The sequence below is a fragment of the Eulemur rufifrons genome, chromosome 7, assembly GCF_041146395.1.
Source record: "Eulemur rufifrons isolate Redbay chromosome 7, OSU_ERuf_1, whole genome shotgun sequence".
NCBI lineage: Eukaryota > Metazoa > Chordata > Mammalia > Primates > Lemuridae > Eulemur > Eulemur rufifrons.
The window spans coordinates 266,127,590-266,145,788 of record NC_090989.1 but is presented as its reverse complement, the minus strand read 5'-3'; the positions used below and the strand labels follow the sequence as shown (position 1 = coordinate 266,145,788).

General features: G+C 44.1%; 1 long non-coding RNA gene across 1 annotated transcript; it reads right to left on the bottom strand.

The window, feature by feature from the left end:
* Positions 1 to 677: 677 nt before the first annotated feature.
* LOC138388454 (uncharacterized) lies at positions 678 to 10,423 on the bottom strand. The gene is made up of 3 exons (XR_011234125.1): positions 10,375 to 10,423; positions 8,950 to 9,261; positions 678 to 4,056 (listed from the first exon to the last, which is right to left on the bottom strand). It is a non-coding gene; the product is annotated as an uncharacterized lncRNA (long non-coding RNA).
* Between the last annotated feature and the right edge of the window lie 7,776 nt (positions 10,424 to 18,199).

Below are 18,199 nucleotides of genomic sequence, written 5' to 3'. Positions count from 1 at the left end.
TCATTTGTTCAACTAATACTTTTTTGAGCATGCATTATGTGCTAAGCACTGCAGAGATATCAGCAAAGACCTAAACAAATAATCTCATAGTGATAAGTGCTCTGAAAAATTAAGATAGTAATAGAATAGAGAGCAATAGAACCGTACAAGGGTGGGGGCATCGGGAACGATGATTTTTAGAGAGTGAAGTCAGAGAACAAAAGGCTTTTCTGAGAAGATAACATTACAGCAGAAACCTAAACAATGAGAAGGAGCCAACTGCGCAAGGATCTGGAAGGCATATTCCAGGCAGACAGAATAGCAAATACAAAGACTCTAAAATGAGAATGAGTTTGGACAGAGCTGAGACGACCAGGGCCAGGTAAATGAAGTGCTCACTCTCAAGGTCAAGCAAGTGCAAGATCGGATTATGTTTTTATTTAAAATTTTGATGTTTTATTCATCGTGGGTGTTTTTTGCATTCATTTTGAGTTTTAAAAATGTTATTTACCATGATTACTGAGTTTTTTGGCACTTCTTAAATTTTGCACAAAAGGGGATGCCTCACTTACCTCCTCCCAGTGCTGGCCTTGCTGAAAGAAGCTGTGTACAATGTTGAAGCCGTAGAAAGTGGGGATGTTCCTATACAAGTTGAGATGGGCTGGGCGGCAGGGCCTGTGACTCTGTGATTCCAGGATTTGAGTGTGAAGTCAGAGTTATTGTAAAAATAATCTAATTACAAATATCCCTCAGTATTACTTTTTAAAAAAAAATTTTTTAAAGAAAAATCAAGAGTTCAGGCCAGGCGCAGTGGCCTATGCCTGTAATCCTAGCACTTTGGGAGGCCTCACTAGACAGGAGGATTGCTTGAGCCCAGGGGTTTGAGACCAACCTGAGCAACATAGTGAAACCCCGTTTCTACAAAGTAATAGTAATCATAATAATAAAGAAAAGTAGCCAGGCATGGTGGCATGCACCTGTAGTCCCAGCTGCTTGGGAAGCTGAGACAGGAGGATTGCTTGGGCCCAGACACTAGAAGTTGCAGTGAGCTATGATGATGCCACTGTCCTCTATCCCCGGCAAAAGAGTGAGACCTTGTCTCAAGAAAAAGAAAATAAAAAAAAAAAAGAAAAGAAAAATCAAGAGTCCAGAGGATTTTGTCATGGCATAAACCCCCGTGAGATTCCAAGTCCACCAGCTTCCCCTTCACCCCATCCTCAGACGCCACACGTGTTAAGAGCTCACACCAGAGTCTCCTCCAAATTGCTCCAGGTAGAGGAAGAACGCTGGGGCTCTCAACTGTGAGGTCTCTTCCAGCTAGTCCCTCCCAGGCCCAGACCTGTGCTAATGTCACCACCTTCCTCCAGCCCCCAGCTGACCTCCCTATTCTACACAGTTCTTTTCAGAATAAGACAATGTGTGTAAACAGCAAAGCTCTAACAACGTCTCATCTGCTGGCTCTTGCAGAGCTTCGGGCCCCTCTGATACCATTGGAAGAAAACACTTCTACCCTGTGTTCTGTCACCCCCACTTTCCTGGGAGGAACAGCCTGGGGTGTTCACAAAAATTTGGTTTCCAGAGGTAGCTGTGCTTTATCAGGTTTACGGAGCCTTCTGTCGGAAATCTAGACCACATCTGGTTTTGCCATTTGCAACTTGCCTTGTTTCTTTTTTGTCTTTTCTTTTCTTTTTTCTCTCCTTTTTTTTTTTAACTAAATTGAGAAAATTTCAGCCTCATTTATTTTCCTTTCCTAGGGATTGGAGAGAAGGAGCTTTCTCCCCTCCTAATTTGCAGGAACTTTCAGGCCTCCTAGCAGCCTTCCTGCAAATGCATTCCCACTGACTTGCTGGGATATCACACCCTCCTTTCCACCCTCCCTTCCTTCCTCTCTCTCTCATTCAGCAGATACATTTTTTGAGTACCTGTGTACATGTCACTGTGCATGCCACTGTACTGAGGACACAGGGTGCATGAGACAGACGTGGCCCCTCTCAGTAAGGGCCACCAGACACATGGAGCAGTCACAACATGTAGCTGCTATGATGGGGGAGATTTGGGGCATTGTAAGTGTGCACAGGTGGGAGGGAAGAAAATCTAGAGCCTCCTGCCCTTCTGAAAAACAGGAATGATGTCTAGAGAAGGAAAGGGTAGGTCCTCAGTCACACAGTCCAAGAGCTCTGGGCTTGTCCTTTCTACTCATTTTTGTTCCTATTAAAGACCTCATTTTGGGGCCCAGAAGATCTCCTACCCAGAGGGGCCTCCAGGTGTGTGGCATAAAAGCAGAGGGAGTTGCTGGGAAGTGCTCAGCAGGTGGCAGTCTGACAAAGTGCACCTGGCTAATGCCAAAGGCCAGGGCAGCTTCTGCCCTTCCCACACGCTGGCCAGGGCCCGCCTGGATTTACTCTCACTGCAGTGGCCCTGGATGTCCAGTCTGCAGGACAGAGAGACTCCTCCACCTGGCTGAGACCTTGATGAGACTTCTGATTTTTTCCTTTCATGCTACCTGCACCAACTCTACTTTTATGTGTCATGCTTAGTCTGCACAGTACGTGGTTTCCTAGCAGCTGCTTGAATTCCACGTGGAGACCAGAGGTCTGTGAAGGACACTGTAAGCAAGGAGATTGTCCATATTGAGCAGACTTCCTAAAACTCCTCAGTCCAACCGCTCCCATTTGCAACTTGCCCTTGCACTCCAAGGGGAGCTTTCTTTCATACGTACCTAGAAAAACCTGAGATGTTCTGGACATTTCTACCTCAATAACTTATATTTCTGTGGGCCTATTACAGAATTGCACCAGGCAGGCATCATGGACACATAAATGAACGAATCTAGCAACTGATCCACCCCTGCTCAACCTCACCTTTACTGGTCTAATCTTAAGCAGCTCCCTGTCCCCAGAGAAGTTGTCAATAGGGGTTTTAGCATAAGCTCAGGAAGCTAGCTCAAGAAAAAGCCACCACGTAGGAAAAGATGAAGGGCTTTCTTCTCCCAGAGATGAACATGCTTTCTAAGGTTGGGAAAGATGCCAAAAATTGTACTTTTCCAGAGGCAAGATTATCTAACATTTCCCAGAACATTTCTGACCTAGAATAATCTTTTTCCTTCCTTAAATTGCTGAGTCTTAGGTGAAAGCTGAAAGCAAGTGGCTGGGTGCTTGGAAACCAAGAAGAAGATCTGAAAATGCAGGCAAAACTTTTTGATTTAGAAAGACTTTTGGTTTTCTTGTAATCTCAGACCATATAGGGTGGCTTGGTGACTTTTTGGCACCACTCTTAACGAAGTCTTGGATTTCTAAGGCACACAAGTCCAGCAAGTAAACAGGATCTCTTGCTTTGCTGTGTTTGAGGGAACATCGAAACAGACATACAGGTTGGATTTTAGTCGTGCAGTACAGATTCTTCTCTCCCTCTCATTGGGGAAATGTCAAAATTCCACTCTCTTATGACAGCTCAAGCAATTAACATTCCTTAGGGAAAATCTAAATGCAAAGGGTACCTGCCAACTAGGGTCCCCTAAGGGGAGGAATGTGGGAATATTGAACCTCTTAACAAACAACTTGTGTGACTAGTTTTGTTCCCGACAAAGCAGCATTTAATATATCATTTTGGCAAAAATATTAATAATATCCCATAAAACGGTGGTTATTAATGCTGACCGCACATTAGCATCGTCTAGGGGGCTTTGAAAAGTGCTGATGTCTGAGCCCCACTCCAGAGATTATGACATAATTGCTCAGTGGGCCAAGCATGAGTAGTTTTGAAGCTCCCCAGGTGAGTAAACTGTGCAGCCAGGCACGTAGAATTTACTCTTGTGCCAGGCATATTTAAAGCACTTTATACATATTAATCATTTAATCTTTACCACAATCCTCTGAAGAAGCTATTGTGATTAGCCGCAGGTTACAGATAAAGAACATAATCATTTCTAATTTGCTCTGCTTAAAAAAGGACCCTTGGAAGAACTGGCAGAGGCTTTGAAATTTCCAGTATCCCTTCTCTCTCCCCACCGGTTTCTGGGAGGTGGGTTGAGCAATATGGAGATCCATTTCCCCACAGATATGAAGGATGCCAGTTCCTCTGAAAGATAAACACAGAGATAGCCAGTGGCATTTTAGATGACTACAGGGAGTCTCTCTAGTCACCCCGCTCACCAGATTTAGTGTAAAGTCCCCATTCTATAATTTGTAGAAATAAAAGATCTTCCCCACATTTTTACAAATGTCCAGGGAACTTACCTTCTCATGGTTACCTTTGCTCTAAGGTTGTGTTTCTGCTGAATAAGTTTAGATCATGGACCATCCCTCATCAACACGGGGACCGAGACACAGAACACAGCTGCTGTCCCCCATTCTCTCCAACTGCCTCCCCTCCCCACCGTCTTCATTTGAGGAAATGATACTGCAGACTTGGGGAGGTGGAGGAGTTCATGTCACTACAATACAAGTGCTAACAGCCCAGTTTTGAATATTAGATTCCTCTTAAAAGCCCTTTTAGCTCTCCCATCATTGGGCATTTGACTGTGTCACTAGCCTCTGCCTTTCCTCTCTTTCTATCTCATTTCTGTTTTCCCCTCCTAGGAGTCTAAAATAATTTCTTTTGTTCTCATAAAGCAATTGAACTCCTAAACTCTTTACACTTCTCACCTGGGCTTTACAACTTGAAAACCAACCTTACGCATCTAAATGGACTATGAAACTAACTTTTTTCAAAATAAAGAGTGATCCCTCCCAAAGATAAATGTTGGGACCACCTGTTGAGATACTATTAGATATGTACATAAGACGTTCCTACCTCTCTTACACAAAGTAAAGATTTGATAAGTTCAGATGAATTTATAACTCAGCATGGGTTCCTTGGGCCTGCTAGGCAGACTTACCCTTGGTCAAGAGAGATAGACTCTTTGGGGCATTATCCATTGTGCTTTGATTGGGTCGGCGTTAGGACTAGGCCTTGTACATGGAGGCTGAGTAGAAGGAGAGGGAAGTGGGTGCTTTTATATGACTTTTCCAACTTTTGATTTACCAGTAGTTTAAAAGCAAATTTACATATATTATATATGATAATATAAAATAGTATGTTTGTGGATATACATTACTGTTCTGAAAATAGATATAACTAGAAGAGCTATATCTAGGAGATTGAAAAAAAAGCCTATAAAAGTTCTGCATCTATATGCTATTCATTATATTATAAATGCCATATATATAAATAGTATTCAGTATATTATATAGGTGGGAAAATTTGGATAATTTAACAAATGACATTGGAAAAGTTGGGTAGCCATTTGGAAAAAAAAAACGAGTCATCTGCAAGTATCAGAAGAATATGTAGATGAATACAGTCATGTGCTGTGTAACAATGTTTCGGTCAATGAAGGACTGCGTGTATGACGGTGTCCCATATGATTATAACGGAGCTGAGAAATTCCTGTTGCCTAGCCTCATGATGATGCAGCCATCGTAACATCACAGGGAAATGCCTTACCTTTTCTATGTTTAGATACACAAATATTTACCATTGTATTACAATTGCCTGTGGCCTTGGGGCCACATGTGGCCTTCTGAATCCTTGAGTGCCACCTTTTGACTGAATCCAAATTTTACAGAACAAATCTTTTTAATAAAGTTTGAATTTAGTTGAGGGGCCGCACTCAGGCACCTGGAGGGCCACAGGTGTTCTTGAGGCCACAGGGTCCCCACAGCCTAGGTGTGTAGTAGGCTACACCAGCTAGGCTTATGTAAGTACACTCATGATGTTTGCACAATGACAAAATAGTCTAATGACGAATTTCTCAGAATACATCCTGTCCTTAAGTGATGCGTGACTGTTTTATATACTCTTAAAGTAGGATAATCTTTTCTACTCATGACATTAAAGACAGTAAAATATTATAGATTTGACTACCACATCAAAGCAATACACATGGGGCCTTAAGGAGCCTGCAAAGGGAATGGGCCTCACCTGGTAATGAGAATGATCTAGAAGCTGAGGGCATGCTGACAGCAGAGACGGAGTAAAGTCCCAGAGGGAGAGGGCAGGGACAAAATTCCCAAACGCATACTGCTTAAGACCCCTGTGTACACACACACACACACACACACACACACATATACACACAGTGCTGAAAGTCTGAACACAGACAGGACGTCAGTGTTCATTTTGAACTCCTGGGGGCAGAAGGAAAAAAGAACCCAGAGACACGAAGAGGGAGTCATCGGGGAGAAAGGATCAGCACTATTGGAGGTCAAATAGAAGAAGCGTAGAGAACATTCCTGAAAGCAGCGGGGGCTTTCAGATAACACACATCTTGCACTTACACAGAAAAGAAAGAGCATGTGGCCTTTGCGGAAAAAAGGAGATAAGAAGAGGTAGTAATAAATCAACTGAATAAGATCAAACAGGGACGCTGGAAGAGCTAAGAAAAGAAAGCAAGGACAAAATGTCGTTTTAGAACTAACTCACATAACAGAAATAGCAAACAGCAGAATTCATGCAGTGGCCAACTGATGTGTGATGTGAAAAGTAAATTTAAAACAATCACATAAACTTCAGATGAAAAGACAGAAATAAAGCCATTAAAAGGAGGAAGAGGGGCTGTGAGGAGCCAGCATGCCCTGTGGACAACATTGTGGGTGTTGATGCAGATATTGTCTGTGTGCACGAGCTGGGCTGAACCATCAGTCCACGCCCCCGGCCCAGTGCATCTGTTGACGTCCTAATCCCCAGTACCTCAGGATGTGACTGTACTGGGAGATCAAACTTTAAAGAGGTAATTAAGGTTAAATGATGTCATTAGAGCAGACCCTAATCCAACACAACTGGTGTCCTTAGAAGATTGGGACCAAGACTGGCACAGAAGGAAGACCACATGAGCACACAGGGAGAGGATGGCCATCTAGAAGCCAAAGAGGGAGGCTCCAGAAGAAACCAACCCTATCAACACCTTGACCTTGGACTCCTAGCCTTCAGAACTATTTAATTCCCAACAGAAAATAAATCCTGTTGTTAAAGCCACCCAGTCTGGGGTACTTTGTCATGACAGCCCTAGCAAACAGTATGTATATGCAACAACATAAAACTGGAAGAAAATCTATCAAACTCTTGCTGCGGTTACTTCTGAAGGGACTTTTAACTTCTACATTATACATTTCTGTTTGAACATACTATGCTAAGCATAATTTCTTTCTTTCTTTCTTTCTTTTTTTTTTTTTTTGCAACAGAGTCTTGTTCTGTTGCCCCAGCTAGAGTGCAGTGACATCATCATAGTTCATGGCAACCTCAAACTCCTGGGCTCAGGCGATCTTCTGCCTCAGCCTCTTGAGTAGCTGGGACTACAGGTGCACACCACCATGCCTGGATAATTTTGTTCTATTTTTTTTAGTAAACATGGGCTTGACTCTTGCTCAGGCTGGTCTCAAACTCCTGAGCTCAAGTGATCTTCTTGCCTTGGCCTCCCAGAGTGCTAGGATTACAGGCATGAGCCACCACACTTAGTCACATAATTTCTTTCTTAATGGAAATAAGGAATTTTTAAAAATTGGGTGGGATAAAAGAAAGAAAGTTAAAATGCTTAGTAACCAACACATCTCTGTATGTGGCCACAAATTTGCCTCTGAGCTGTCAATAATTCAACTTACATAAGCACATCTTGTTGGTTACACAGTTCACTGTGTCCTTGAGATAACAGCCTAGATCACTAGTTAAAAGATATCCACCTAGTGTTAATAGTGGTATCAGATAAGAAGTCTCCAAGTGCCCTCACGAAGGCGACATTGCAAACATTTTTCTAATTCAAATTATGACTGGTTCCACAATGGCTGTTTTTATATCAGCTCTCAGAATCACAAGAAATGCAAGCAAAGGCAATTACATGGGACCAGGATAAAGCTGTACTCTCCAACTCGTCACCCATCTCACTGGCTTACATACTGTCTGTTCTCTTTGGACATTTAAATTTGTAACCCCAGTCTAAAGAGAGCATGGACAGAAGTCAAGCTTGTGGAGCTGAGGCTTCTTCCCTCTTCCCTGCCTGACTTCTGCTTTGAGCAAAACCAGGGCAGTGGCACCTATGATCAGCTCTGGAAAAACTCAGTATCTACTCCATAGTTTGGTCTGGGGGTAAGACTTGGAGGCAGGAGGTGTTTATTGCAGAGGGTAGAAAAAGAACATGAATATTTCTTACTAATATATATTGAGCTCTTATTATATGTGAGTCATTATGTTAAGTGCTTTTCATTTATTATTTTATCTAATTGGAAAAACAACTCTATGAGGTAAATACTATTATGTCTCCATATTTATAAAAGGGGCAGCTCAGTCTGAAAGTGGTTAAGGAAATGGGTCAAACCTCTCACTGACAGAGGTGGAATGGGGATTTGAACTCGTGAAGTCTGGCTCTAAGGCTGATGTGCTCTTTACTACTGCATCTTGTGTAAGAAGGACTTGCACCAAGTTTTGGTGCAGCTACTTGCTAGATGAATGATTTTTGGCAAATCTCTCCCATTTCTGGGCCTCATTTTCCTCCTTAGTAGAGAGAAGGTAGTCACCCAGGTACTCTCCCAGGGCCATCTGGCTCAGACACACCAGGCTTCGCCCCACCATCATTCTGGCAAATGGTCCAGGTAGAAGACTCCACCAACAGATGGGGCCATGGCTCCAGCACAAGATTTGGCTTAACTTCAAGAAGGCAACTATCTCTGGAGGACAGAAGTTGTCTCCAGGAAAGATGTGCTACCTTCTCTGCAGGATCTACCAAGGGGTACGACTCACTCATAGCTAGGCTGTGTTGCAAGACCTTGGGGAGCTTTCAGGACCCTCCCTACCTCCCTTTCCCTCCCCAGCCTTACTCCTGCCTCTACTCTGGGCTCCACTGTCATCTTCTTAGCTCTGTCTTGCCCCTCAGTGGTGACAGCTAATGCCAACAGATTGACAGCTGCATTTCTAAACCAGTCAGATCTGTCCCAAGCCCACCTGCAACTCCAGGTGTTGGGACCAGGGAATGTGTGAGAACCTCTATTCAAGGACCATTCTCCAATGCTATTTCCCATCCAAGACTTGATTCCATAAAGAAGATGACTGGCGTCCCCACCTCACTGCACACTTCACAGCTTTTCACAATCTAGTTCATACCATGAGCCATACTTCTCTAAAAGCCACATTCTAAATGGTTCTCTGGGGCAGGCCTTCCATGGACAGAGGGTTTGTAGTTAGTTTTCTTCAAGGTTTCTCCACTTCAGCATCACTCCCACCTGCAACATCTCTCCAATGCACATCAGACTCTACCTGGAAAAAGTAACAGAATTAAGGGGACTATGGTTGGTATTCCCTGTGTCCAGAAATCTGTGTACAGCATTCTAAGACAGCAGTTCCAGACACAAGGCAAGAATAGCGGAGCATGTTCATTTCATGCCCATGCTGGGGATAGTGGCATGGGCCTGAGGCACCATAGAAGGTAACAGAGCAAGGTTCCCAAACTTCCCCTGCCTAGGTTGTGAAGACCCTCAGAGGCCATCTTGATGGACCCCCTCAGTGTTCAGAGGGGAAACTGAGGCCCCGAGAAGGGCAGAGTCCTGTGAATCAGTGACAGGGAGCCCACTCCAATGTGGGCTCCCAGATGCCATTTCAAGGTCATTTCCACTGCAGCCCTCTTTGCACTTGCGAGCTACCTCCTCCTGCTCAACTCTCTCTCACTGCACAGCTTACAAAGGGTCTGTGCCTGGTGGATCTGAGTGACATCTTTATTTCCAGCCTTGATTTTCTCTTGGGTGTGCATAGGCAGAGCCTTTTAGAATCTATGTAGCATTCTCTTCACTTGCCCCTACATATTTGGCAGTTTTGTTAAAAAGGTATTTTTTAGAGAGGAAGATCAGAGGTTAGATGACAACCCACACAACTTGGTTAAATAATTAAATACCAACTTTTTTTCTTTCTTAAATTTAGGGGTTAATTATACATTTAAAAAATATGTGACTTCACTCCTTGCTCACCAGACTTCTAAGATTCCCAGTGGCTGCAGCTGAAAGGCAAGTCCTGTTTGCTGACTTTGTAACCCTCCAAGGTCTGGCCCCATTTAACATTTCTAGTGTTATCTCCCACTAGGGCCCTCCCCACCCACACACACGAGGCCATGCTTGGTCCAAGCTGGACTTCAGTCTCCTCTGTGGATACAGCAGCCTTATCACCCCTCCTAACTTTTCACTCACATGACCCCTCCTCTGCCTGCAATGACACCCACCCCCTTCTTCATATCTTTAAGTTGTTCACACTTCTCAAGGTCTGGCTTAAAAGTCCCTCCTCCTTGAGGCCTCTCTTCAAATTGGAAGTGACCTCTTGTCCATTTCAGAGCTCCCATTTCCTCTTATCAGTTCTTTTCTTAGAGCATGTAGCATTTCTTACCTTGTAATGTAATTCTCTAGCCATCTCTCCCAACTGGACTGTGAACTCCAAGGCAAGGATCTCCCAACTGGACTGTGAACTCCAAGGCAAGATCCCTGTCACATGATGCATCGCTGATTTCTCCACAGCACCTAGAACATGTTAATGAGTAACACACAGACAATACCTGAGTTCCAAGCATGAGTAACTGAGTGGGCACAGTTCCTGAGACTCCGAGGCCTGAAACGTGAGAGTGGAACACAGAGCTAGAAGAGAACAGAGGACAGGGGACATTTATGGTGGGTGGAAATCAATTACCTTAGGCTAAAGATGGAGATAAGGATAAAAAGGAAGAACAAAACAAGTACTGTGGTTGTGGAAAAGAACTGCAGTCTCCCCACCAAGCTGGAGGGAAGGAAAGGGCAAAATATAGCTGTTCATAAACTCTCTACACTCCGCTGAAATTTTCATTCTTGTAAGACCCGAATATGTGGCAAAGTCCTCACTTTGCTTTGCTGAGAGTTTCGTGGTGATGGGGAGAGGAAGGCTGGAGAAGGAATACTGATCAAAAAGTGAGGTTAAATTTATGAGACACAGCCAGACGAGGTGGCTCATGCCTGTAATCCTAGCACTTTGGGAGACCGAGGTGGGAGAATCGCTTGAGGTTGGGAGTTTGAGACCAGCTTGAGCAAGAGTAAGACCCCCATCTTCACAAAAAATAGAAAAATTAGCTGGGTGTGGTGGTGCACACTCCTGTAGTCCCAGCTACTCAGGAGGCTGAGGTAGGAGGATTGTTTGAGCCCAGGAGTTTGAGGTTGCAGTGAGCTATGATGACGACTCACAAGAGAAAGAAACCATGACTTGAGGTACTAATGGGGTAATTTTCCTCAGGGGTATTAGGAAGTAAAAATGTACTTTTTCTGTAATAGGGACAGTTTTTTCCTCTGAAAGAAATAACACTCATTTTGAGCTAGAAAATGTGGTGGGTCTTGGGATTGGGATGAAGTGGGACTTGTGCTCTCAGGAGCTAGGACACTGAGAGGACAGGAAAAGAGGGCGCCAGGGAGAATGGGTGGCTACGTTTGGAAATCCATCTGCATGTGGCACTCCAGCATTCTGAAGACATCTTGGGAAAAGACGCTGTGTGTACATGTGTCACCTAAAGACAGAGCTGTGTAACTGGAGATCCCCCACGTTGAATGTGATTGCAGCTGAGCACAATACTATCTAGAAGAAGCATTGTCTTCTCTTTTGCCACTGGGTTTGTCTTGACAGCCAAAGCACTTTCTTCAGTGGTCAAGGTCCTCTGGATTTCCAGAACACCATATTTTGGTGAAAGTGGTATCTGGGTCATGATCAGGTTTCTGCTCATGGACAAGAACAGCACAGACTTGCTTCCACAGCAAGCATTGGGCTTTCCAGCCTCTATAGTGGAAGAGGGAAAAGGAGAAGGAGGTCTGCCATGGGTTAGTGTATGAGTTTTCTATTGCTGTTGTAACAAATTATCACAAACTTGATAGCTTAAGATCACAAATTTATCATCTTACAATTCTGGAGATCATAAGTCTAAAATGGGTCCCACTGGGCGAAAGCCAAGGTGTCAGTAGGGCAGCTTCCTTCTCGAGGTTCTAGAGGAAAAACGATTTTCCTGCTTTTTCCTGCTTCTAGGAGCCACCTGCATTCCTTGTGTCTTGGCCCCTTCCTCCATCTTCAAAGCCAGCAGTATAGCACCTTTGAATCTTTTCTGCCTCTCTCTTCCACCTGTAATTGGCCCTTGTGATGAAATTGGGCTCACCTGGATTGTCCCATGTGATCTCCTTGTTTTAAAGTCTGCTGTTTAGCAAGCTTAATTCCATGTGCAACCTTAATCCCTCCTTGCCATGCAACATAACATATTCCTGTGGCCCAGGAATTAGGACATGGGCATCTTTGGGGATCCATTATTCTGCTTATCAGAGTTAAAAAAACAGATTTTGTGCTATGGAAACATGCAGAAAAAAATACTTATCCTTATTTTCCTTCAATCTTTCTCATGAAATAGAAAGATATTTGAATCCAAAAGAGAAGACTCTACATTGGTTTGAATCAAAGCTAAGGGTGGGTTAAGGAGGCACAATGAGCTCTGGGCTCCAGTATTGAAACAGAATTTGCCCAAAATACTGAATGAATTTAGGAAAGAGATTTCCAAATTGCTCATGGAAAGCTTTGAGTATTTATGGAGACTAGCAAAAGCATTAGAAGACTAGATATGGTCAGTGTACAAGTTTTTTAAAGGGAGAAGGTAGATCCCCTAAATTATAGGTGAATGAGTTTGACATTGCTTCTGGAAATAATTTTGAATGAAACATGAAAAGAATGGTTTGCTAGAGTTCTTTGCAATTGTGAAACAACATGGGCTCACTGAGAACAAATCATATCAGACAAATGTTATTTCCTCCTTTGACATGGTTTCTCCACGGTATGTTTAGAGGGAGATAGACTGTGCGTCACCAGACTGTGAGATCCTCATGGAACTTTTCTAAGGCAGAGACTATGTAGGATTTTTCTGTACATTATCAGTGGGTGTGCTGGATATGGCTCATGCTGGTGCCCAAGAGCTGATTGTGCAATACAAATCTTCCCAAGTCCACGTTCAATGACATCACCTTGGTAGTTTGAAATCTTTGTCCTGTTGTAGGTAGTTATGTCGTGGAGATCAGCAAACACTATAAGCCAGGCCTTTTTTCCCCTCTGTGTAGTCAGTTGTTAACCATTGACTACCACAATACTGCTTGTACTGCAAGTGTCTGGTACAGTGCCAAGACACAGCAGGTGCTCCATTCATGTTGGCTGAAGAAATAAATAACTTGAAACTAAACAAAGCCTACCATAATAAAACTGTGGTCAAGATGGAGACATCTGGGCTGGATGCTAGTGCAATAGAAATCCAAACAAATAATCAAAGAAACAAACAAAAAGAAAAGAAAGAAAAAAGAATCAATGTCAAGTTGGAGGGAATTTTCTGAGAGTAGAATAAAGAACTCTGTCCTTGGTCCTGTGAGTCTTGAGTAATCTCTACCACGTGAGAAAATGAGTATGTCGTATAATACAAAGAGGTCTTCATCATCTGTAGTGATGAACTGAATGTAGAGAGAAGAAATTTCACAGGGGCAAATGTAAAGTCTTATTGCTGGATTAAGAGAGAACTAAAATAACAAAACAAACTATGCAAATACAGGATGGATGAGGGGTGAGGGAACATAGCTTAGTGGCATGAACTGTGAAAAGCGGGTCTCACTATTCCAAACCGGTCAGACGGTGACTCTGAAGCATTGTGCCCAGATCCAGGCGCCACACAGTTCAGCATTCAGAGAAGAGTGACTAGAGTGATGGGAAGTACAAAATTTGTCATTTGAGGCAGGATAGAAGGAATTATGAGTGTTTTCACTGGAAAAGGAAAGACTCAAATGAGGTTGATACCAAATAATTGAATGACTGTCATATAGACAGGACCATGACGCTGCCCAATTCAAGGAGCATCATTGACTTGGTAGTCTAAGAAGAGCGACAGATGCCCAGAGCTGAGCAATGTGCGATCTGCACAACTGGAAGTGCTAGTCTTGCTTGTGGCAAGGAGTCGCGATTTCAAATAGTAAGAGCCACTGAGAGTTCTATTTCAGCTCAATCTCAGCAAGACCCTCAGAGCTCCTGAAGAGGATTTCGCTTGCCTTGGATGGATTCACAGCAGAGGCTGGATGGCCACATCTCGTGGAGGTGGAAGAGGGGATTCTGGCAACACAAAAGCAGAAGGAAGATTTTAGTGGATGACTTTTAACATTTTTCTAACTCTGAGATTCACTGATCATGGAGATGGGGACTGTCATTTATGGAGCTTCTACTCCTGCTAGACACTGTGTTAGGTGCTTTAAATTCCTGATTTGATTTAATCTTCAATACAACCCCACAAACTGGATATTATTATCTTTAATTTATGGATAAGAAATTGAGACTCAGAGGTTAATTCCTTATCCATAGCCATTCAATTGTTAGGAATTGTAGCCAGGATTTAAACCTGGGAGTATATGACTCCTCGATTTTTCCTGGACCACTGGGGATTAGGAGGAAAACTCACCCCCACCACCTCCCCAGGACTATTTGTAGTGTGACTTGTGTCAATACCAGTCAGGGAGACTTGTGGGAGGCAGCTCGCTGGAATGAACATAGAACCATGGCCGTGGGTGCTATTGACTGGCTAGTGGTAGCCATGTCCTAAAGGCAAGACTTCATACCTTGCCAGAGCTGATGATTCTGACGCTGAAGACACCCTTACCCAGCCTTAAGGCGCCTAATTTGTGAGACCAGAACCTTACTGGGCTCCTTCCCTTGGGCTGTCATCAAAAATTCACAATACCCCAGGCCAGGCATGGTGGCTCACATCTGTAATCCCAGCACTTTGGGAGGCTGAGATGGGATGATCACTTGACGTCAGGAGTTCAAGACCGGCCTGAGCAAGAGCGAGATCCTATCTCTACCAAAAATAGAAAAATTAGCTGGGCATGGTGGTACGCACCTGTAGTCCCAACTATTTGGGAGGCTGAGGCAGGAAGATCACTCGAGCCCAGGAGTTTGAGGTTGCAGTGAACTATGATGATGCCACTGCAATCTACCCAGGGCGACAGAACAAAACTCTGTCAAAAAAAATAAATAAATAAATAAATAAATAAATCCACACTACCCCAAAGAAAATGAAGATGCTCACAGAAACACAGTTCCTGACTGATTCCCTCTCTGCAGATTAAAGGCTGTGAGGCAGGAGTCTTTTCATCTCGCCTCCCCACTCACTCCACTGAAACTCAGGTTATGACCGCGACTCTATGGGTTTACAATCAGCCTCAGGATTGCTTGCGTGGAGCCAGCGACAGACTGGAGCCAGTTCCTGGGAGCTACCAAGTAGCTGACAAACGAGGAAGCATGATCTTTGACTCATCCGTTCATTACACAACTCATCAGCTTGGGTGTTCACAGTGCGTCACCTCACACCAGGGCCACACCTCCCCGTTGCTGGAATAGCTTGCCTGGCTAGCTCCTGAAGCACTCGAAGACCTTTGTTGACTTGGAAGAACCAGTGTCTTTCCTATTACCTAACGAGCTGTATCAAGACTGCAATTTCCTACTTGCCAGTAATGTAATTCTCAGGTGTGAGAATTTGACTGTGGGCTGATGTTTCGTCTTGAGCAATTATTTTGAATTTCTCTGGAGCCACTCCTGTTGACAATGGCTTATACTCACACCAAGGATTAAAGTCTACTTATTATCAGAGGGCAAACACCTGTCCTCACAGTGAACACAGCTGCAATTACAGCCAGGGGTTCATATCTCACTCTCTTTCAGGCTCTCAAAGGCATAATTTATTTTTGGCCTTCCTATTTTTCTGTCTGAATTATGTCCCTGCTCTCCAGGTACTTCAGACCCCACCATTATTCTGTTCCATCCCACCACCACCATCATTCTTGCCATGTCGGTAAACTGACAACAGGACCATAAACATTGGCACCACAGATGAGACAGAGAGCACAGGAAGCGCTGTCCAACCTAAAACAGCAAGTGCCATGGTCTCACCATGCAATTAACACGCCCCCTTAAACGGAGAGCTGTTGTAATGTGTGGCGGAAACAATGGGAAAGAAATTGGTAAAAGGCAGTGCATATCTTTATTTTTCTAGTGGATTCTAATATTGCCTTGGAATTCACCAAGCTCAGAACTTTATTTTAGGTTGGGTGTGGTGGCTCAGGCCTGTAATCCTAGCACTCTGGGAGGCCGAGGCAGGAGGATCGCTTGACCTCAAGAGTTCGAGACCAGCCTGAGCAAGAGTGAGACCCCATCTCTACTGAAAATAGAAAAATTATCTGGGTGAGGTGGCTCCCGCCTGTAGTCCCAGCTACTCAGGAGGCTGAGGCAGGAGGATCGCTTGAGTCCAGGAGTTCGAGAGGTTGCAGTGAGCTGCGTGACACCACTGCACTCTAGCCCAGGCGACAGAGTGAGACATTGTCTCAAAACAAAAACAAAAAGAAACTTCATTTTATTTATTTATGTTTTTTTAGAGAGAGGGTCTCACTGTGTTGCTCAGGATGCAGTGTACTGGTGCAATCATAGCTCACTGCAGCCTCAAATTCCCGGGCTCATGGGATCCTCCTGCTTCAGCCTCTTGAGTAGCTGGGACTATAGGCGCCAGCAGCCATGCCCAGCTATTTTTTAAATTTTTTGTAGAGATGGGGTCTTGCTGTGTTGCCCAGGCTGGTCACAAACTCCTGTGCTCAAGCAGTCCTTCTGTCTCACAGCCTCCCAGAATGCTGGGGTTACAGGAGTGCACCACTACTCCCAGCCCACCAAGCTCGGAACTTTACGAAGACATTAAAGTGAAATGTTGAGAATAACTGAAGAGTGCTATAACACACACTAGTTAAAAACCCACAGTGGGTTCTGATCTCCAACTCCTGCCCCTCTTCAGATGATACAAGTTGAATATTGTCTGCAGGCAGCCCACGTCTCCCGTCTAACACAGGCTTCCCTGCACCGCGATGTCTGCCTCTTTTTATAGGAGTCTGTTGCCACACGGCATCTTCTGCACATGCTGAAGGTGCAGTGTTTGGATGCTGAGTCTGAGAATAGCTGAGTGAGGCTGGTGCCCTGGGTCTCGAACCCAAGAGCTCTGAATGTGCGCTCTGCTGGGACCCCTCTCCTCTAGTGGCTGTATTCATACAGGTTGTGGTGACAAAAAGGAGTTTTTAAAGTCCTTTCCTATCTTAGGTCAGAGCTGAAAATGACTTCTCCATTCGTACAATGCTCTGGCATTTCCTGTGCAACAGTATTAAATGCCTCTATAGCAAGTGTAACTTGAGATACGGCTTTTTAATCACATCTTGCCCAATATCTCCTATTACACAGTTGCAGTCCTCTCATCCTCTGTCATTCACCACAAAGGCAGACAGTTGGCGACTCGTTGGGGTTCTTCAGCTGCAATCTGTAAGGGGTGTAGAAAGGTACTGTCTGTGTTGTTCTGCTGGAGACATCAGAGCAGGTTTGATGTCACCTAACGACACCTTTCTCAATCGAGACAGGTTGTTGGCTACAATGATCAGAGAATTCCAAAGAATGCTACTTCCTCATTAGAGCCATCCTTAATGGATAGTCCCCAAAACAGAGAGATTAAAAATAAAGTTTGGTACATGTATATCTGTAGGATAAATTTTTAGAATTGGAACTGTTAGGTCAAAAGGCACGTGTATTTGTAAATTTTCATACGGAGGTCGTATGAATTTATACTCCCACCAGCAACGTTTGAGTGCTTGTTTTCCCATATCTTTGTAAATAAAATGGGCTTTTAAACTTTGCCGATATTATAAGTGAAAACTAAAATAAAGTTTGCAACTAACTGTGAGAAAATTCATCCTTTTGTCACTGGAGAGTCTTAGCAGAAGGAGAGTTGGATTCTGCAAATGCTTGCTTGGGGTTTACTCATACCACCCAGGGGCCTGAAGAGAAAAAGGGGATAGAAGAGAAGAAGAGGCCAGGCATGGTGGCGCATGCCTGTAGTCCCAGCTACTCGGGAGGCTGAGGCAGGAGGATCCCTTGAGCCCAGGAGTTTGAGGTTGCTGTGAGCTAGGCTGATGCCACGGCAGTCTAGTCCGGGCAACAGAGTGAGACTCTGTCTCAAAAAAAAAAGAAAAGAAGAAGAAGAAGAAGAGAGGAGAGGACAGAAGCAAGGGGAGAGGGGAGAGGAGAGTACAGAGATCAAAAAAGGGATGAGGAAGGTGAGGAAGGAGAGAAGTAGTACGTTGGAGTAAACAGAGCATAGCCAGAGATTATA